The sequence below is a fragment of the Antechinus flavipes genome, chromosome 3 (genome assembly GCF_016432865.1).
Source record: "Antechinus flavipes isolate AdamAnt ecotype Samford, QLD, Australia chromosome 3, AdamAnt_v2, whole genome shotgun sequence".
In the NCBI taxonomy this organism is placed as follows: domain Eukaryota; kingdom Metazoa; phylum Chordata; class Mammalia; order Dasyuromorphia; family Dasyuridae; genus Antechinus; species Antechinus flavipes.
This window is the reverse complement of record NC_067400.1, coordinates 548,214,059-548,237,431: the sequence shown is the minus strand read 5'-3', so window position 1 is coordinate 548,237,431 and position 23,373 is coordinate 548,214,059. Positions and strand designations below refer to the sequence as shown.

The 23,373-nt window shown below is 34.1% G+C and overlaps 1 protein-coding gene across 1 annotated transcript in view; it reads right to left on the bottom strand.

Moving 5' to 3' along the window:
* The window catches only part of LHFPL6 (LHFPL tetraspan subfamily member 6), a 286,250-nt gene that overhangs the window by 66,783 nt on the left and 196,094 nt on the right, over nucleotides 1-23,373 (bottom strand). The gene's annotated exons all lie outside the window — the stretch shown is intronic.

The following is a 23,373-nucleotide window of genomic DNA, read 5'->3' as shown; positions in this document are numbered from 1 at the left end:
AAGCTTCATGAGAGGCATAAAAATAAAGATCACAAAACCATGTTTATTTCCCTTTCACTGCTGTTTCTGACATTACTATTGCAGTCAGGCAGGCTGAGTCAAAACAGTTTTCTAAAAATATGGATCAGCTGAGACCCTTAAAAAGTCTCCTTTTATGGAGTTATCATTAGGACTTTTCCCCTAGGGCTGCTTTGTATATGCCTTTCCAGAGGAGCTCCTCTTCTGCCAGAATCATAATCTCTACTTCAGTTTCTACTCATCTAAAAAGGAAAAAAAAATCAGCTCTTTCCCATTGTATGGGGATCCCAGCCTCCCAAAGGTTGATAAGCAAATTTGCAGTCTGGCTAGAAGTAGCGGTAACCACACTTAACAGTTATATTCTCCAATGAGGAGCACAGGACAGAGATGTGAATTTCTATTATACTATAAAATTTCTATTATACTATAATTAGTTTGTGGTGTAGGTATCAGGCTAGATGGGGATATGGAAATGGCCACAACCTACCCAATGTGAAATACTTTGAAACCCATTCCCACCATTTCAAAGTTTTCAGAAAAGATGATAAACAAACTTTTCATGAACAGTCAAATTGTGAAAAGGGAGAAATTATAATTCAATCTCTATCAATGGATTTGAGGTAGAGAGAACAAAGCTGAATTGCCCTGTTTGAAGACCTTTATAAGGGTAATGTAGTATATACAACTCTTTGGCCTATTAAAATCTTGTGTCTCTCAACTGATCAAAAAAGGAAGTGAAAATATTTTCTAACAAGACTCATAAACAGAGTGCTCCCCAAATTTGCATTTCTTAAAAGCTTCATTATTTTACAGCTCTTTCCCTCTAAACTAGCATCAGAGTTCTTCCTGGTGGCCAGGAGTTAAATGAACCACCCCCCCCCCAACTCCCAGGCACACACCCATAGAGCAATAGTGTCACACTCAAAAATAAATGGGGGCTACTAAACTATTCATGGGGCAACAAGATGCCATAGTGCATAGAGTACTGGACCTGAAGTCAAGAAGCCTCATCTTCCTCAGTTCAAATCTGGCCACAGACACTTACTATCTATGTGACCCTGGGCAAGTCACTTAACTCTGTTTCCTTCAGATTCCTCATCTATAAAATAAATTATAAAACCAATCAGGTATCTCCCAAGAAAACTTCAAATGGGGTCACATCTGAAAACAATTGATCAATGATTAAACCATATATAAGGAACCCTGTGGACCAGATAATGACTTAGAAAACTGGATCTATTTTTATTGTTTTTTAATTTATTTAATCAAATATTCCTCAATTGCACATTAATCTGATTCAGAATGCCCTTAAAAGAAAGTGTCATGGATCTGGTACTTCTGTAGGCTAGTATTTGATACTTCTGGAATGTAGGGTAGCAATAAAACAAGTGAAAGGCCTCTTCTTCTGCTATTATACAAATCCCTATTATAACCCCAGAAAAATATCCCAGAAAACAGGATAGAAACAGGAAAAGTGGAACGTAAACTCTAGTTTTCCTGAGCACACAACTGAACCTGCAGATATAAGACATTATCTGTGCCCAGTATATTTTCTTCCCTCTGGTGCTGCACATTGCTTCATAAATCTCCACTGTAGTATTGGGTCAAAGAAAGAAGGTCGATTGAGGGATTTTCATCTTTATAACCTGAAGGAAGGCATAACTTACATGTAAGACATAGAGTTAACCATGCATGTTTGACATGTGAGATGCAATCTCCATGGTAATTTATATTTAAATGGCACCTTTCTCTTAAAAGCTCAAGTATATTTGCAGACTTTTAGCTAATTAATCCTAGACATGAAGGAAGTAAATGACATGTATATAGTAATGTCATTTTCCTGACAAAAGAAAAGAAAGTTATTTAGAGAAGCCAAACCAATAGATCTCTTTCTGATTGTGTTTTACATCATTCCTGCCTCTACCTGCTGCACCTGGCATCTAAGGACAGCCTTTAGTTGATCCAAAAGGTAAAAACCTTCAGAAGAGGGATGGGGAGGCTAAGGTGTGTATGTGAACTAAGCTCTATCATCTGTCCTGCTCCATTCCTTGTATCTGTTTCTATCATTTTAGAGGAAGTGTCAGGAAGAGATGGAGTTCAGACTTTGCTTTAGACACACTCCAGCTCTGTGACTCTGGGTAAATCATTAATGTCTCAGTCCCCACAGGCCATTTTCTAAGATTCTAAATTGTAGCTCTGCACTGATAAAGAGATTAATGCATCAATGAGCATTTATTAAATGCCTACTATGAGCTAGGCACTGTGATAAGTGCTGAGAAAATGAGTTTCCTTATAGGGAGCTCCCCATACCAATAAAATCACAAGTCTAGTGCAGACACTGTTTTGTTTATTTAAAAAAGGACTGTCATTTTCCCTCAGTCTTTTTTTTTTAACTGAATGCAATTTTAATTATGTTATATATGTATAAAATATTATATATATTTTATATATATAATATATTATTTTATTTTCAATCCTGTATTTTCTGTATTTTCTGCATCCAAAGCTTAATCTTGGGTTTTTCCTAAGGGTTTTCAGTAAAGGGGGAGGAGAAGGGAATGTACCTATGTTTAAGGGTTAGGGAGTAGGCACATAGACTTATTCATAGCAGTTCATTCTCACTTTATTTCATTATATAGATGCTAAAAGGTAAAGAGGAATATTTAAAAAATGCTGTATTTAAGAAATAATTAGATTCAAGAATTTACTTGAATACCACAAATTTCTATAAACATGGGTTATATATGACCTTCACCTGGCTTTATCAAAAAGTTTTTTTAATTAATAAACTACATGTAATTCTAAGATTGCCCAAAGCACTTTATAAACAATTAACTAATTATCAAATTTTGCCAAGAGTATAGCAGCACAAAAGTACACACAATCTAGTCTAGTCTCTACTTGCCTTAAGGTGAATCAGCTCAAGCCCTAAATTTGACAAACCTTGGAAGTTTTGCTTTTATTGGTCTGTATTCTTGAATGTTGTGGAATGATGGCATTCTGCCAAATCTAGCTGGCTCTTGCCCAGGAGTTGTCTTACCCACCCACCACCAATCCCATTTGGAATCACATGGGAAAGATGCAGCCAGTTAAGAATCTGGAAAATCTATAAATTTTTCTACATGACTCCACATTTGTCTTGTTTTTATTTTTTTAATGCCTAGCTCAAGAACTCATTTTAAACAAAGCCATGGTTATCCAAATGCAATAAAAAACACTTTTACTCAGGTTTTAACAAAGGTTCCCAAGCCAAAAAAGTAAGGACCAAATCTGGTTAACTCAACTTCCCTTTGTATGTCTGGAATTAACCAGACTATGTTGCACCTGGAAAGGTGGGGAGGGGGGAGAAAAAAAAAAAGGGAGGGAAGTGGGGGATTCCCGACAACTGATTTCTTATATTCTTTCATAAATGTTTAAAAAGCTCAGAGAAAGCAAAAGTTTAGTGTCTTTTAAGAAGGGAGTTCTTGTGGATTATAAAAAAGTAAACTCTGTCTGCACATCGTGATGGACAATTAACTCAGATGGTAGGAAACCAGTGATAATGAGGGCAAGGTCATAACAGCCTATAAACACCAGTTAGCTTCATGCGATTACTCAGTTCCAGAAAACATCTACCCTTGAAAATATAAACCACAACTAGGAAAGGGCTTGGATGGGTCAGATAACTACAACTGGAAGGGCTCTCAGAGGCATTCCAATCCAATCCCTTCATTTCAGATGACTAAATTGCGGCTCAGGGAAGTGAAATGATTTCTACCAAGGTGATGGGTAACCCAGGTAAGGCAAGTGTGGCATCATAATTGCAAAAAACATAATAGAATCTCAGAATTTCAAATCTGGAAAGATCTGAAAAACTGAAGCCCACTCTCCTGGATAGCAGATGGCAAAACTAGATCTTCTGATTAGAAGCCCAACCCTATTTCCATTACCTCATGCTTCCTCTTCAATGATAATGGACCAAGATAATCTCTTTTGGCTCAGAGGGGCAATGAGTTACATATTTACAAATATGAACACAGGTTAATCAGCAGCATCGGCAGTTAAAACTTCAGATTCTAAAAGCATAGTTGCTCCAGAAAAAACATCCATTGCTTTTGTCTTAATTTTTCTTAATGTTAAGTTTGTCCTTCATTAAAATTCTAAAGAAAGAGTTTCAATTGTAAGTCTGAGTTCACAAGCATGGGGTTCATTTTCAGAATCTCTAGTTACATGCAGCATCAAGTTTAGCTGTTTCACAGAAGTTTCCTGCATTTCCATTTTGTATACCAAGGCTTTTTATAAATCTCAATTCTCTTCTTACCAGTTAATCTTACTTTATGATGAGTTAAATCACCTGAGCAAACTATTTTCTTACTATGGCACTTTGACAAAACAGACCGTAACCAATTCATCTTGGCAAAAGATTTTATGTACTGTGGGTTGGAACATATATTTAAAATGTATATGTCTGAAGATGGAAACAAAGTGATTGTATTCTTTATGTAAGTGCCTATTCAGAATTCTCTTCCAATCACAAAAATATTAAATGCTAAATATTTTCATGGTCACTTGCATATAATAATCTAGAAACTATTTTAGAGATTTTGAAAAGAGATTGTATTTAACCCATCTCAGATTGTGCAGCAAGGTATAATGAAGGATTTTATATGGAAAAAAAAAAGATGAACACAAATTGGTAGATAAGTATATAGATGAGAGACAGATAGATAAATGATAGACAAGTAGATGATAGACTGACAGATAGATGATAGATAGATGAATAGAAGATAGGTAAATAAGTAGAAGATAGTCAAATAGAGAGACAGAGAAATAGATGGATAGATAGGTAGATTTTTTTTTCTCCTTTAAATAGAAGATAAAAACCCTGGAAAGAGGGTTTACGCCTCATATGAGGAAATAAAAAAGGTTTCCATCCAGAGAAGATATGATGAAAGTTCACCAACCAGAACATCCTGGACAATGGCTTCTCATGTAAACAAGTAGGGAGAAAAGTACTGTAAGGGGAAAAAAGCAATCTTTTTTGACACTCAAGCAGAAACATTTACAGAGGCTTATGGAGGTGCCCTGCATATCTCTACTATAAAGCAAAGGCAGGAGCTAGAGATGGCTCTAAAATTGCATAACTGTACAGTGACAAAAGGAAATCAAACAGTTTTCTAAATCTTTGTCTGGTTTTTTTGAAATGACTGTAGGAAATGAGCTCACACAATCTGTTGGAGGTTAGGGATGTAACTCAAATCTGCTCTTCTCTTTGATATTCCTTTGATTAGAAATGGCAGCCTCATTATCAAAAAAGAAATCTACTCTCCTAGAGGGAATTCCCTAAAAACATTGTGATAGCAGGTGTAGAGGGAGGAAGGAAAAGGAAAAAGAGATATAACAGTACAATTTGGTAATTGGGCCTGGTGATTTTGTGAATACCATTCAAGTTCCCAGATATTGGGAGGAAAAAAAAGGGTGGGAGAAGGAATGAGAATAATACACAGTTATATGATTAGATGACATGGGAATTAGCTATGCTTTTATCAAGTGGCAATTCGTTCATTCACAAAATTACTAGAAAGCATTTAGCAATTACAGAAAAGGAAAAAAGAAGCTATAAAAGAGATGTTAGATTTCCCCTTTCCTTATTCAGCTTAAATCATTTGCCAGGCATTTTGGTTGTGTGAAAAAGACATAAGAGAAACTAATCAATGGCATTTTTCAAAAATATGTCTCAAAACTCATCTTTTCCCTGCTGACTTTCCCAAAAAAGTAGCATTTCATGTTGTGATTTTTTTTGTGCCTTCTCTCCCAACCTCAAACTAAAATTAGTAAATAATCTGAGTAGCTATTATATTTTAAAGTTGCATTTATATAATACTGGTTTACAAAATGCTTCTCCATAAAGGCATTGTAAGATTTTAATAATAATTCTTATATTGCCTATTTTACAGATGAAGCTCAGAGTCAAACAGATAGTAACTGTTGGAACACACTCATTTATAAAAATATCACTCTTATTCTTATTTAGTCATGTCCAACTCTTCATGATCCCATTTGGGAATCCATTGGCAAAGATACTGAAGTGGTTGGCCATTTCCTTTTCCACCTCATTTTACAGCTGAGGAAACTGAGGTAAACAGGGTAAAGTGACTTGCCCAGGATCACACAGCTAGTAACTATCTAAAATACATTAAATAATAAGAACAAGGCAACAGAAAAACCAAATACTAAATTGTGTAGTCATTTAATAAGATAATGAATCTTGATTTGAGTGATCTGGAGAAACTCTTTATTAGTACAAATTACAGCCTATAATAAAGATATATATTATATCAATATTACATGCTTATATGTAACATATATAATAATAATAACTTTCAGTTCATCGTTGTTTGTCACTGTCTTAGCAAATGATTTTTGAGCCTTATATGGCCCATGAGCCAGACATTCCCCACATCTCAGTTTATTTTTGTTTACTTTAACATTGTTTAAATTTAGAATTATCAAAAGTTAGCAAGAATAAAATTTCCCTCCCATAGAGGAAAGAACTATTAATTCTAAAATGATATCAGTTCAAGAAAATAAATATAGTCTTAAAGGTATGATAATTGATCAAACACATAATATCATCTATCTTTCTGAAGTTCCCCAAATCATGACCTAAATATGTTTGGAAAACCCCAAGATTCTTTTAGTCACATTAACTGTTTTCTGGAGACATTTTTTTCTTTCAGTGCATTTATTTTTCATTGGTTTTTAACAGCTTCTTTAACTCTAAATTTATGATTTTTTTTTAATTTTCTGAAAAGTTTTGGTGAAAAAAAAATCAATGCTTTCAAAAGATAAAATCTATTTACTACCACATGGATAATCTAACAAGTCTAAGTACAGTCCCTGTGTAGTTCCAACCCAACATTGGATGACTACCAAGATGGACTTTGTCCTTTCTTTGTACCTCTTCCATGTCACGACTCACACAAAAAGAATTGTGTTAATATAAGCACATTGTGAGTTCAGTTGAGTACTAGCTAATTCACAGCAGATGTTTCTTAGATTACTGGAAAAAAAAAAAGGACTGGAATGGGTTTAGATTGGCAGGCTTTTCTTTTAAAGGGACCAGGACCAGAACAGCAGGCAACAGCCAATGAGAATTAAAACGCTTACAGAATTGAGTAAATTAGAAGACTGTGTATGATTTCCCTATATTCTATTCAGCATGATCTGAGCCTAATAGAGATTTGATTTCATTAGTTAGAAAACAAAAATACTGCACTCAGAAAAAAAATGTGAAGAAAATACTCTAATATGAATTTTGATTAACTAGGATTTTACTTTTGGTTCAGGCAATAGGGACTATTTTAAATGATTAGTCTAATGAAACATATAGTTACAAGAAAGGAGAGCAGATATTTTTTTCTGTTCTAAAATATCCTCTTGTTCTTCCCACACATCTATCTTCAATCCAAATGCATGCCAATGTAAACATTATCTGGTGCATATCTATAAAGCAGAATCTCTACCTTCTGTGTGAGCAAGGAGCTTTTCAGAGCATGGCACAAGTATAGGAATTACATGATGCTTGAAAAACATTCACTAATTTCACAGGGCCAAAGTGGAAAATTACTTTGGTACCTTCAAAAACAAAAAAGGAAGAAGCTCTAATGCTCATTTTTTACATAACAATGGAACTCAAATACACTCTCAGATCATATCCTGGAGAGAAACAGGTAAAGTTCTGAGGAGCTTTTAAGGGTGAAAAGAAGAAAGTGGTGAAGTACTAATGAAAAATGTTTAAGATTTGTTAGAATGACTGCAGGGCAGTAATAATCCTTTTCCTAAACTAAATCTAAGTTAATAGCATTGCTTAACCTATTAAAGCTAAGGATGGAATTTGTCCAAACTATTAGCAATGGCTAATATTACCAAATTCTCCTAGGTGTGATTGACATCAATTTATTTTGTGGTATAGTTAACTTCCAAAGTTATGAATGAATAAGAATTGGCAGTAAAGGAAGTCAGGGCAATTTTATTCATTAATCTAGCTCTGTGACTGAGCTTTGGGAAGAAGAGACTTTTTGTGTCTTGTTTATTACATTTTTTCCCAACTGGATATCTTTTCCATTTACATGAACTATGTACAATTTGAGGGGAAATTGTGTCCAAGAAGAACAGATGGGAAAAAGTACATTTCATTTGAGGTATCCATGGCCTGTTAGTAGAGTGATGATAGGCTTTTTACAGATCGTAATTTTCTTCACTGAAATGTCTTCATATATACCCAATATGGTATATATATATATATATATATATATATATATATATATATATATATATATGTATGTATGTATAACACACACACATACACACACACACACTTATTTGCCAGTCCCTTGAAGGCTAGAGAAAACTTCCCATGAATGTACACAGGATAAGGTTGCCTAAATGTAACATCATGTTTTCTGAATGCTACATAAAGTAGCTTTCAGAGATTGAAATATACCATTTTGTATGGAAATATAGAATTTTAGAGCTAGAAAGGATCTTAGAGAAAATAATCAGAGGCTTACAACACTATCAAAAAGCAAAATAACTGGATTCATTTATTTCTCTGTTAGCTAACTACACAGTGTATTAATTATTTCAATATGACAGTGATATCACAATACAAGCTTCTAAACCCTTCTCTCTGCCTAAGGAGGAGACTAATTATGAATGTCTATCTGTCCCTTCCCCTCACCCTTCAATCATTACCTTATGACCAACTGCCTGGTCACATGCATATCTGAATTTGGCTAGGTTGGACATTGGACAGCAGACATATACTTCATTGCTAGAATTGTCCTAAAATCCTCTCCAACTGGGTAGAACCTGCTCTAACTTATATGAGCTTTATTGAGAGAGCCTTTGAAGTCCCCAGGTTACTTCCGAGTTATAAAAAAAAGTGGAACTTGAACGAAAATTATCTTTTAGTAACATTATGATGTTGGAGTAATAGAATTATAGAACTGGAATGGATCATAAAGTTTTTATATGTCAAGTTTTCTTCCTGCCCCGCTTATATAATCACCATTTTAGAGATAAGGAAACTGAGGCATAAATCCAAAGTCAACTGAATCTCTACTGAGGAGAAAAACATTAATTATCCTTCTTGTCTCTATTCTTTTGGAATTTTCACTAGTCAGGGAATACATTGTTTATTAAATAACACCAATATTGCCAAAGATTCCTTTTTATTCAGATTCTGACATGGAGTGGATTCTAGTTCTGAGGTCTTAGACACCTAAGTTATTTGCATTTAACTAAAAACTAAATTCATCTTTTTAAAATTAAAGGACACAAAGATTCCTTTTCCAAGCCTGTCATTTCCCAGGCTGCAGCTACCAACAGTCTCTTTAACTATTCCTAACCCTTAAAGTAATGCCAAATGGGGCATAGACCAAATTGCTCAAAAGATGAGAATAAAAAATAAGATAACATTAAAAATAACTCACAAAGATTTCCAAAGCTTGACTATAACTGGCAAAAGGGCTCTGTGAAGCAAGCAGAAATAGAATGCATTCATATATGAAGGTGACACTTTTCTACATTGTAAACATTTTTTTAACATGATGTCTCAGCTTTGCATTCACTGATCACTTCATATACATATTCACAGTGGATATAGTCATACCCATATTATTATTAACGACAACTGATTTATGTTCAGAGACTTCCTTTACTCAAAGGACCATTTTACAGAAGCTGACACATTTTATTAACCATCACTGAATTCTTACCAGACCAATAATTAGGTTCAGGGAAACAGTATTGGATTTATTGGAATGAAACATGAATATTTACTTTCTGAGAATTATTGCAATGCTAGTAGATAGTAGTATGGCAATGCCAGGGAATGTCTTATTAATAGCCCTGTCTCTCATACTGCCCCCACTACTGACACTACCAGCTAGAAATTATCCTTACTTTCCTGAACACTGACCTTTGCAGTTGAATATCTCAGGTATGTACTTACCAAATTCTTACTTTTATGTAATTATTTATGTATATACATTCACTCATTAGTGGATCATGACAGGAAGGGACTGTGTTATTTCTCACCATCATATTCCCAATACCCAGAGTAATCTCTCTTTTCCATAATGCTCTGCACAGAGCAAATACTTGATTGTTTTTTAAACTTTTTATTATGAACTTTAAAAATCATTTCACAGGTATAGAAGATAAAAAAAGGTAATATTTTAAACCAGGAACTTCTTGCATATAGTTTGGGTTTTTTAAGTATATATTAAGCTTAATACAGTAGTAATGAAACTATCCTGTTTGTATCATCTCCTAAATATTTTATTTTTTCTGTATATTTATAATTTTTTAATCAATACATTTTCTTTCTTTTTTGTCTATAATTTCTGACTAACTCATTTCCCCAATAAATATTGTTGAGTAAATGATGAAATGCTCAGAAGACCTAATTAGATTCTCTAAACTCACTAATTTTAAAAACTTGAGTTTTCTAATTCTATTTTGAGTACTTTGGTTTGATTTATGTAACATTTGGAATTGATTTGGAATATGAAATAGTATAGGGCAAATCATGGAATCCCAAAACATAGAACCAATGGAAGGTCAGGGAACTATTACGTAATAATGAAAAGCCCACTTTATCTTCAAAATTAAAATTTATCATCCAATATTCCTGACATAATCACTTTAATCAATTATATCTTATTTGCTCCTTTAAAAAGACCTACTGGGATTATAGATAGTCTTTTATAAAGACCTAGTGAGTTTTTTATTCTCATTATATGGAACTAAAGTTTTTCATAAATAACAACAGATCCTCTTCTCTCTTTGGACCCATTCCATACTGGTATTGGTGATATCCTATATTCTGAAAACAATCAACTCATTTCACACAACTTTTCTCTTTCCAACCTGACTACTTCCCTAGTTTCCTGAAGTTCAATTCATTTAAAGGGAAAAACAAATTAAAATATAAGTAGATAATGTCATATAAATTGTTGATGTCCTGTCACTTGGCTTTGACTGCATATTACATTTAGAAAAAAAGAAAAGAGGTGTATTAGAGGGGGGATACGCAATCTGAATAGGAAAAATCCCTCAGTGGTAGATTATCAATAATAAAAGAGAAGAGAGGGTGACTTCTAATAGTTCCATTCCTTCTGTCTTCTCCTGATCTTTCATTTCTTAATCTCACTAATTAAATTGAAAATATTGGAGAGTAAGAGGTGGCTCCAACACACCCCTGCTTATCAACTTTAAAAAAAAAAAAGTTACTCTCATTTGTTTATTTTTTAATTCACCTCGTCCCTTCTATATACAGGTCCAGGAAGAAGAATCAGTATATTCCTCGTATTCATAGAATTATATATCTAAGAGGTAGAAGGTAACCCAGAAACCAATCTAGTCTATCCCCTGATTTTTATAACTGATTTTATAAATGAAGAAACTAGGCCCAGGAAGGAAAAGTAACCTGCCAAGAATCACACAGGCAATGCTGTCTGTGGGATTTGAATGGAAAGTGCTCTTTTCATTTTATTATGCTTCAATCATTTCCAATCCCTTGGTTTGTCACCATAACTGAACTGTCTCTTCTAATGAAGTTCATTCCCTCTCATGACATCACCCTCTTAATCACTGTCATTGTCATTTCTTTTTTGTAGTATTTTATTTTTCTTAATACATGTAAAGTCAGTTTTCAACATTCATTTTTTTAGTGTTCTAAAATTTTCTTCCTCTCTCCTTTACCTCTGCTTTCCCAAGACAGTAGGCAATCTGATATAAGTTAAACATGTGCAGTTCTTTTAATCATATTTCCATATTTGCCATGTTGTAAAAGAAAAATGATCAAAAGGAAAAAAAAAATGAGAAAGGGAAAAAAAAAAAGACTATATCTGACCTAAATCTTTCTGTGTGTCTCTCTTTGTCTCTGTCTTTCTGTGTGTCTTTCTTTGTCTCTGTCTTTCTGTGTCTCTCTGTATATCTGTCTCTCTGCTGTGCCACAGTTCTCTTTTATTGTCCGGACTCAATTTTCCTAATTGTCCCAACTCAGTTTCCCTAACTTGTCCTGCCTCAGTTTCCTTGAATTGTTCTGCCTCAGTTCCTAATTGTTCTGTTGAATCCCACAGCACCACTCCTCCCTCCTAATCAGCATGATCCAGATAAGGAGAAAGACCTTCTATCTTAGAAATCATGACCCCAGCCCTTCTCTATTTATTAGAATGTCTGGTGCTTCCCCACATTCGTCATTGTTCTTCTTTATCCCAATTTACCAGAATGTCTGGTGTCTCCCCTCACCCTGTCAGAAAGGGATTGATAGTACATTCCTGCTCTCAGTACTCTGACTCCGTTCCTGCCTCAGTCTACCCCTATAGCTGAGCCATGTGTGTATATATACTTCCTGGGAAGCACATATTAATGGCTGGATGCTTTGGACATCAGCCCTGGAGGCTCCAGCACAATCTTTCCCTTTCAAATAAATTATTTAAAACACTCTAATTTCTATCTTGCCTCAGTTTCTCCAGCGTTACATCTCTCTCTTCTTTGTGTTTCTATGTTTCTCTGTGTCTGTCTGTCTCCCTGTCTCTTCCTCCCTTCTCCCCCACCCCTGTTCCTTCCTCCTTCCTTCTCTTCCTCTTTATTTCTTATCCCGTATTTCCACCTGCTGGGTATTTCCACTTGAAGTCCCACTGGCATATCAAACTCATTTAAAGTTTTCTATAACCTGGCTCCAACATATTTTTAAAGATTTATTTTATATTATTCCATTTCACACATTCCATGTCCCAAAATAACTGGCTTACTAGTTATTTGATTAACTTTGCATCTTGTTATATGCCTTCACACAGTAGTTTGTTCTCCCTAGAAAGTATTCATTTGCCTCTTAGAATCTCTAGCTTCCTTAAAGGTTTAGCTCAAGTGCCACCTGCTATGTAAATCTTTTCCTTATCTCCTCAATGCTTACTTCTCTGTTACTCCTCAAATTACCTTGTATTTACTTATTTCTGAAGATGTTGTATTCCCCAAGTAGAATGTCAGATCCCTTAGGTCGGAGACTCCATTTTTGTAACCTCAGTACTTTGCAAAGTGCTTCCTGGTTTGAGTGGGACTTCATTTTTCTGCATTTTTCTTGGTTCTCTCAGTCTTTTTTTCTTCTTCTGAATCAACTTCCTTTCCTCAAATTGTTAATTTAATAGTTAGCCACTTTAACAGTGCACTCACTTCCCATCTTGCATATAGTGATTTTACCCTGACAATAGCCAAGTTTGGATCACTTCTCCCATTCTTCCTTTTCTTTCCTTACTCTAGAGTTATCAAGCCCTGATGGGAATTGATTAAACAAGGTTGAGATTACTTCAAGTTTTCATTATTAAAATTCAATTAGGTTTTTTCGCAACTTTTAATTCAATTACAATTACAACGGATGCATTGTTGGATGAATTGTTATACTCTCCTGAGGTCCACAATTTGGATCCAAATCTAACTATCTGGTAATATTTCACCATACTAGCCTTTATATCAGCTACAAATCCAGCCAAGGTGTGTTACTATCTTGATCTCCATGGAAAAGATTACTATTACATTTATGACTATTTAAATCAACTTCCTTCAAAGACTCATTTCTTTTGTGAAGTTTTTCTGATCACTAGATGAATGTGATTCTTCAAATTTCTCATAACATTTTTCTGAAGTTCTATATGTATGACTCATATGTTTTATATTATTAGATTTATTGTATAATATTTTATCATTATATTATTATAATATATGTTATATATTATAACTTGTGTAAACATTTTAATTTTCTTTCCCCATTCCTTCCACCTCCAATAAACTATAAACTCTGTGTTGAAATAGATTATATTATTTTTCATCTCTGTATTTCCAGTCCTAAAAACAAAACATGCTACATTTGGGAAGCAAGGAGTATTAGGGCATATAAATTCATTGATGTAGGGAACTCTTTATGATCTTCACCAAAGCAAACAGGAATCTATTTGGAAATTTAGAGTATTACATGGTTGTTTGAAGGTGCTAAGAGGTTAAATGACTTCTACAAATTTACACAGGTGGTAGGTTTGAAGGAACTGAAGCCAAGGTTGACCCTCTATCCAATACCAAAGCTGCTTTTCATTCTTTACATTATAGGAAGACTTTTAATAAATGTTTACTAAATAAGATTGCATTAAATAATCACTATAGGGGGATCAATAACTTTTTTTGGGGGGGTCCCAGATGATATCAGGGCAAGAGGTCAAAATGGGATTACCCACCCTAATTAAATGTGGAAGTGTGTTAATATTTTGAAACACTGCAGTCCTTAAAACCATTAAATTTTCTCTGTTCAACCTCATCATAAGGAATTTTAATTAATGGGATTAAAAGCTGGTGCTAGATTTTTTTTTCAAAGGCAGATATGACCAAAGAAACATTGGGGACACATTTCAAAACAGTTATTGTGCAGCAAACATTATTTTAGCCTCAGTCATCTGCTTGGGGAAAAAAAAAAATCCTATGGTTCTCTAGTCAATTTAGTAACAAAACCATAGCATTTGTATTTTGGTCCTTTGCTTTAGATACAGCATGCACAGAGGCAACAGTTTAATAGGTCAAGCTGGCATATTATAAAATGGCCCTTTGGTCACAATGAAATTTTCCCAATGACCTTAATGTCTGGATAAAAGTATTCCACACTGGTTCTGTATCACTGGTTTTCATTTCTTATGGAAATGTCTGCTAAATTGCATTTTAAATCTTCTCTTGGATAATTGGGCTCCCATCCAAAGAAGAAGGAAAGTTTGTAAATGTGATGAAGCTCACTCACACACACAAACTTCTTTCCAATACTTCAAAATGCCTGCAGCCTAATTTATTCATTCATTTGGCTTTCAGCAGTGAAACTTCATTGTCTACAATAGTATTACCAGAAGCTGTTTTAAGTATCCTAAAGATCTCTGCAAGTTGAAAATTCTATTCCCATTGCTATGGTGAACGGAGGAAAGACTATTAAAGAATGGCTAACTTGCAGGGCAAAGGGGGGTCTGAATGTGATATCCCTTTTGAACAGCACCACTGTTTTCAGAGAGAACAACACAATTGCATTCATAACCCTAAGTGCTAAAATATCACTACAAACCTCATTATAAACTAAGGTCTTTTCCTTTAAAAAAAAAGTTTATTTAAACAAAGGAAAAAAGCTTCAAATATCTGAAAAGATACTAATTTTCTTGGCACCTGTTTCCCAAGCCTTGGGGATGAGATAACCCTCACTCATCCAATCTGCACACCAGGAAAGCTTCTTATAAACTTACCCAAAACATACTCCCAAGATGGATGACCATTCCTCCAAAACCCTCTACACAAGCTCCTGGATGTTTTCCAAGGGCAGAGTCATGGAAGAATGTTAACCACACTCATTATTTTTTTTCTGAAGCATGATAGATCAGGAAGTCATCCTCCCTTTTCACTTAATCCAATCTTTGCAAGAAGAATAGCAATGTCAGTAATCTATAATAGCTCTCTGACAGCACAGATGCTCAGTTTCCAAAGAACATGCCATGTTTGAAGCCAGTCCTCTTTATTCTGGTTTGCTTAAAATAACAGAAGTATATATAAATGGATTAATTAAAGTGAAACTTGTCAGAGAGACCATTTCTATTGGAAAAGTACCTGCTTAAAAGTCTAACACTCTCAAATATGGATTTAAAAACAAACAACAAAAAAAGAAGACATAAATTATCAAGCAGTTGTACTTTAAAAGTGACTGTTAAAAATACAGCAGCATATCTGAGGATGGATTCCATAAGCAAACAGATATTCATTATACTGTAAATAAATTTTTGACTCCACCCAAGTTCCTCACAAATTGCTTTTTTTCTTTTCTCTTCTGATCAAATTTCTGATTTATGAACTATGTCAGGGGCAGTACAGCGAGTAATGGATAAAATACTGAGCTTGTAGTCAAGGAAAGCTTAGGTTCAAACCTTGATTCAGAAATTAACTAGTTATGTGATTCAAGGCAAGATATTTTATCCTGGATGTGTCTCCAGCTCCTTAGGATTTAATCTACTGAGTCATTAATGGGTTGTGATATAGGCTAATTGAAGGAATCTCTTTTCTAGTAATTCCTTACATTGGTTGAAACCATAAAAAATAGCAACAGTAATTTATCTGTAAACAATATGAGAAATATCCTTCTGTTAAGAGTGTAATTCTTACCTTCCTGGTAAATGCGATGAGGAGAATAAAATAAATCATATTTTACCATGTATTTGGCTGGAGAACAGAAGTAATCTATTCTCTACCTCCAATTCCCCTAAAAGGGCTTAAAAAGGTCTATGTAAAGAAGATTTTTTTTTCTTCTCTGAAAAAAAATCTAGATTAGGTTCCTTTGTCTACTTCATTTTCTACACTGACAATTTCAGAGAAACAAAGGGTTAGAGCTGAAGGAAATCTTAAGGTCTTTAAATCCCACATATTTATTTTTACAAATCAGGAAAGTGAATTTTTGCCAGTCCACTCTATCCACTACATCAGATTGCCTCCTACATGGAATAGGGTCGTTTTACTTAACTTTTTTTTTCTATTTTAAATAGCTCAAAATCATTCTCTATGGAAAATTCTAACAAATGTAATGGAGTTTAGTCACATCATTAATTGAAAACTAATTTACATTCAGCCTTATAAATATATGCATGTAAACACATACACACATATATTTATGAAAATAGGCTATCTGAAACATGGGCAAATATTTGGAAATTTCACACATTAAACTTCTGTTTATTCTTTTTCTGTTACCAACATTATCTTAGTGGATTGTTTAAAAAAAAAAAACACAACTCCTCCCTTCTTTATGTTCTTCATTAAGTGAAATCATATTTACATCTTTGAAAATTTGCAGAAATTTCAAAGTTCTGGTGTTTCTTGCATGGCGACACTTTTATTGAATAATAATAGTTCAATCAAAAAGTCTTAATTAGACATTTATTATCTCCATGATTGAATTTTCAATCAGAAAGAGCTTTAAAGACCACCTAATTCAATGTTATCTATAATAGATGGGAAAATTGAGATCCAGGGAGATTAAGCAACTTGTCTTAACATTATATATTAGCCAGTGGCCATGCTAGTGTTTTGTTTTTCTTGTTTTTTACTTCAAATCCATGGCTTTTCTATTATAATATTCAAATGCATAGAGGTGCTAAAAATTACCATGCAATAATTTATTAATTATTCTTCCCTGCTTTGGATGTTGACCATGACTCGTCTTCAGACACAGGGTGGACAGTTAGACCAGTGACTGAAAGAGATAGATTGTCTTACCAAACTATGCTTCAGGTTGCAGTAGAACTTGTTTTGCTTTTATGTGTGCTCTTTGGAAACCTTATTTGGGATTTATTCAATATTTGTAAAATTAAATTACTTGTATCCCCTGAAGCTGGTCAAAATAGAAAAGAAAAGGACTCTGTCAATGAAACTAATAAATATCAATGCAAAAACATTAAATAGTATGTTGACAGAGAGCTCAGCAAATATACTTTTAAATTATAAGTTATGTTTCATATGGTTTATATCATTAATTCAAAGGTGATATAAATAAATATAACAAGTAACAATATATTGATACTAATATTCATAAAACAATATTCATACTAATGCAGAAAAAAGCTACTGAAAAATAGAACATTAAAACAAAAGTCTTAAAATATTGGAATGAAAGAATGTCTCCTTATATGAAAAAATTATTTGAAATCACGAGTCCATATATTATGTAAAGAAGAAATTTTACAGATTTTTCCATTAACAAGAAGGCTTTATAAATCAAAGATATCCACTCTCACCATTAATATTTGACATAATTTTAGGGAAACAATAAAAAAAAATCAAAGGAATAAACATTGGAACAAAGGAGGTTAAATATATTTACTTATAAATAATTTATTTAGACCACCTAAGTGATTCAACAATAAGTTAAACAAGATAATGTGTTGATTTAATGGAAGAATAATACATAAAATGACAAAATTAAATTAAATTCAGCACCAGCTGGACTGCATAAAAATGCCTAACTCTTATGTTACTAGAAGAAATATTGAAAAATATTTTTAGAAATTAATAAGAGAATTATATCATAAGAATCATGATACAATTCATACATAGTAATGAAAATAATAACAATAACAGTTAAACAATCTGACACTTCAGTAATAGAAAATAACCACCATAAAAAAGCATTAGAACTTTAAAAAATGTTATCAATACAAGACTATTAAAAGATTTTTTAAATACAGAAAAAAGGGAATTTTCAATTCTTCTTCCATAGGGAGCAGATTAGTACCTACCATACCTTCTATAGACCATTTATAGACCTATACCTATCTATAGATAGATATAGTCTATCTTTTATAGACTAAAAAGATATAGATATCTTTTCAATATCATATGTTACCAAAGGATCTTAAATAGGTCAAGGAAAATTTCTCGAAATGGAAATAGACTTTTTTGAAGCAACCTCATTTCATAACTCAAGTGTTAGATAGAACCAGGCTCAAATGATAATTAAACATCCTACTATGAAAACAGAATTATTGGGTAAGGCACTGTTACATCTTACAAGCTCTAAATATTTAAAGAACCAAAAAATAACAGCTAACTTACCTCCTCCAATCAACCATTTCTTTGTTAATGGATAACATATCTCATAGTTCCTTCAGGTGCTTTTACAACTCTAATAGGGAGTCTGAAGGGTATTAAAAAAAAAAAAAAAACAACTCTTCCCAAAGCCACTCTTTCTAGAGGACTCAAAATCCCAGTCAAATCTTCATTTTTCATCAGCTGTTCTGTTTATTTTTTGATTCGCCATCATCATCATGCCTTTTCTCCCTATTCTCTACCTCAAAATAAGCTCATCTTCAGGAACCTCATCATCTGAGATCCTTTCAACTTTTATATTTATACCTCATTAGTACTTTCTGCTGCTTCTGTGCCTGTTTGGAGAGTAGAAAGCAAAATAAAAACTCCTTCCCAAACCTTCCATTATAAAAGTCTCAAATTCCCAGCTAGCTCTTTGCCTCCAGTGGCTTCTTGGTTTCCATTTCACTGTAATCATCATGTTCCCTTGTTGTGCCAGGTATAATGGAACCACATACCCAGACCCCCTTTCAATTTCCTATTAGATCAATAAGCTTCTTAAGGATAGGTGCTGTCTTTCTTTTTCTTATTTGTATGTCTAAGGTTTAGCACTTAGTGCTTAGTACATAGTAGGCTTTTAATGTTTAGCGCATCATTTTTATTGTGTATTGTACTTCCACCTCAACCTAACATAAACACTTAATATACTTTTACTGAGGATGAGCAATAGAGAAATATCTTGAAAAATACTAAATGGGCTGTTTCCAGCTTTTGTGTAAATAGGTATTTCTGACCTCCCAGCAGTAACATACTTTGAATTTAGCACCAATAATGGGATCACTGGTTCAAGAAGCATGAATTGAATTGGTCTGGCTAATTTAAGAGGCAATGTGAGTGTTTGTTAATTCCCAGGAATTGATATACTACAAAATAAAATGATTCAACTAAACCTGAGTACTAGAATGGAAGAAAATTAACCTGCCTTAAAAAGGAAATGTGAAACAAAACTGTGCAGGAAGAAGAGCAGAAATGCAATGCTCATTATTTGGTAGCCTAATTTCCCAGACACCAAGGTAGGCAATAGAGATTATTGAACATACAATTTCTTTGGTGCAGGAACTCCTGAGTTTAAAAAAAAAAAAAAAAAAACTCCCTCTAGACTTCTGGGGGTGGAGGCAAGATGGTGTAGATGAAACATGTTTCTCTCTGACCTTCTCTACAACCCTCACACTAATTATGAAATCCAGCCTCTGAATTAGTTCTGGACCAGCAGAACCCACAAATATTGGGAGTACAACAAATTATCAGCAAAAGGTAATTTTGAAGATAGCCAGAACAGGTCTGTTTCAATTGGAAACAGTAAGAAGGCAGCCAAGCACGAACAGCTGACCACAAACATCAGCACAGATAGCAAAGAGCCCTGGGTGGTACAGACTATGTAGGGTGGTGCAATCTACAGGAGGAATCTACAGCAGTATTGGCCACTCTGCCTAGATTGCAAGCCAATAGATGAGCAGAGAAATTATAAAACAACCAACAAAAACATAAAAGATCAATAGTGAATCCCAAATGCCAGAATCTCACAGCACCTGGCCATGCCCACTCAGCACCCAGAATGAATCAGCATTTACCCAGTACAGCCACAGCCACTTGGAAAACCCCTCCCCCCCATCCTAAAGGCAGACTGTAAATTTTTAAAAAATGAGTAAAAAAGTAAAGAAGACTCTGATGAGAGACAACTTTTATGGCAAAAGATAATAACAGATTTCAAACCCTGAGGAGACTAAAGGCAGACTGTCTACAGATGAAGAACCAAAAGGTGATATAAGCTGGTCCCCATTACATAAGGCTCTCCTACAAGAAATTAAAAAGGATCTTAAAAGACAGCTAGAATAAAAATGGGGAAAGGAAATGAAAAATTTGCAAGAAAAAGGCAACACAGAAACTATCTAAATAAAATTCAATACAAAATAGACTTAGTGAAATGGAAAAAGTATATAACTCAAAAGACAGATTTGATAAAATGGAAAAAGAAAGCATCTCCAAGAAAAACAGAATTTGTGAAATGGAAAAACATTCCATAGAACAAAACAACTCATTTAAAAATTCAATTGGACAAAAAAATTGAACAAATGGAAATTAATGACACAATGAGACAACAAGAATCAGTCAAACAAAACCAAAAAAAGATTAAAAGAAAAAAAAAAATGTAAGATACCTAATTGGAAAAGCAACCAATATGGAAAACAGATCTAAGAGAGACAATCTAAGGATTATTGGAGTCCCTGAAACATGTGATGAAAAAAAAAAGAGCCCTAGACACTATATTTCAGGAAATCATCAAAGAGAATTGCCTGGATATCATAGAAGCAGAAGATAAAATGACCATTGAAAGAATTTGCCAAATGCCTCCTGAAAGAAACCCCAAAATTAAAACCCCAAAGAATATCATGGCTAAATTTGAGAACTATTGGACCAAGGAAAAAATATTACAAGCAGCCAGAAAGAAACAATTCAAATACAAAGAGACAGATAAAGTTTAGTCAGGACCTAGAAGCTTCTACTTTAAAGGATCGAAGGGCCTGGAATCTGATATTCTGAAAAACAAAGGAATTTGGAATGCAGCCAAGAATAAACTGAGCATTTTTGTCCAGGGAAGGAGATGGGTATTCAATGAAACAGGTGAATTTCATTTATTTCAGATGAAAAGAAACAAAAAAAAAATTGACCTACAAATATAGGACTCAAAAGAAGTATTAAAAAGCATAAAGAAAAAATAACTCTTGAGAGCTGTATTTCTGTTATGGATAAACACTTAAAGTACATGTATGATCTGATTTTACTGTTATAATATAAAAAAGAAACTAGAGATGGAAAAGGGATTGTATCAGGAAAAAAAAGGGGAAAGTAGAGGTAAAATGAGGGAAATTACATATCATAAAGAGGCAAAGAAAATATAACTGAGGGAAAGAAGAGAGGGTGACAAAATTGTGTGAATCTGTTCCTGGGAGAGAACATTGATCCAGAGTCAATGGCCAGAGTCATCTTGCCCACCCGCCCACCTCATCTTTGATGCATTCCTCCATTGCGCTCCTGTGAGACATGAACATCTTTCCCGTCAGTAATTTCTGTTTTTTAGAATCTGAGACAGGTTGTTGGATTTTTCCCACTCTCAGTTTCTTTGGCAATTTCAGCTGTTTTCCTCTTGCTGAGACCTTCCACCTTCTTCTGTTGGCCTGCTCTCTCTCCCATTGGGATTTATCCTTCTCTCCTTTCCTTTGTCTTCTCTCTGGCTTGAATGCTGGCTTTCTTGGCTTTGAGATCAGGTTCTATCTACTCTGTTCTATACTCTGTTGCCTCTCCTAACAAGGATTTGTAATTGTTCAAACATTCAGTGGTGTTCCACTCTTCCTGATCTTGTGGACCATTCTGTCCATGTGGTTTTTTTGGCAAAGTAGTATACTAGACTTATTTGACACTTCTGTCTCCAATGGCTTAATGGAAATAGAGAGTAAGTGACTTGTTCAGGATGACAGTTAATAAGTGCCTGAAGTTGCATTTGAACTCAAGTCTTCTTGACTCCAGATTCAGCCTAACCACTGTGCCACCTAGTTGCCTCCCTAACAAAGAAGTTTCTGTAAATGTATGAATACACAAAAATCAGTTTTTCCTGGCTTTATAGGGAGAACATAGAACTATTGAATATAGAAGCAGCATAATTCTCAGATATCAATTCTAAAAAATAAAATAAATCCATGATTTTCTAAGTGAACCCCCAACTCTAATGAAGAATCTCTATCATGAAATGGGAAAGGAGGAAAATATATCATTTTAATAAGTAGTTGAGGTTTCTATATTTATAATATTAAGGAGCACCATAGAATAGAAATAAGCACTTATCAAAGAGATGAGTAGAGTGCGTAGAGAGTAAGGTTGGGAAGAATAGACACATGTCTCTCTCCTGTGTCTCAACTGTGTGTTGTCCATATAGTTTCTTTGGGCTTTTTCCTTGATAGAATGTACATAATAATACCTAGAGGAGCTACCTCGCATGTGCTGTAAGGATCAGAGGAAACAATGTTTGTAAATTCAGTGGTATTACTTATATGGGAATTGGCAGTCTCTCTCAGTACTTTGGAGAAAGATTAGTAAATAAAAATAGCAGGATATTCATAAGATTATAGGACTTAAAGCTGAAGGGGCCTTCAAAACCCTTCATTTTACAGGTAAGATCAATTAAGCCCAGAGATGGTACTTGCTCACTGTCACACAGTAAAGGCAAAGCCAGGATTCAAGATTGGTCTTCTGACTTTTGTTTGAGGTCTATTTCATTATTTCATGCTACTGGTACTGAGTAAGATATCTAAATATTCAGTATAAGAACAATATTATAAAGATTTATTAGTATGAAAGTACAAAAAGAAAGTACATAGAAAAAGCCAAATTGTTTCATTAGACTTCTTAATTATAATCTTTGCTCAGTTCTGAAAACAGCCTGAGTTGCCCATGTCTCTATTATTAGGGCACAGATTTTTATATCAGAAAGATTAACCTGTTCAGTTAGAATTGTCCACCATTTACCCCATCCCCCAAGGTACTAAGTTTTCAAGGCACAAAGCAAAGTCTGAGAAACCATTCATTCACTCCTCCTCTTGGCTAACTTCTCTGAGATCCTTAGACTGACAAGGCTAAATTAGGTCATAGCAGCTGCATAAAATT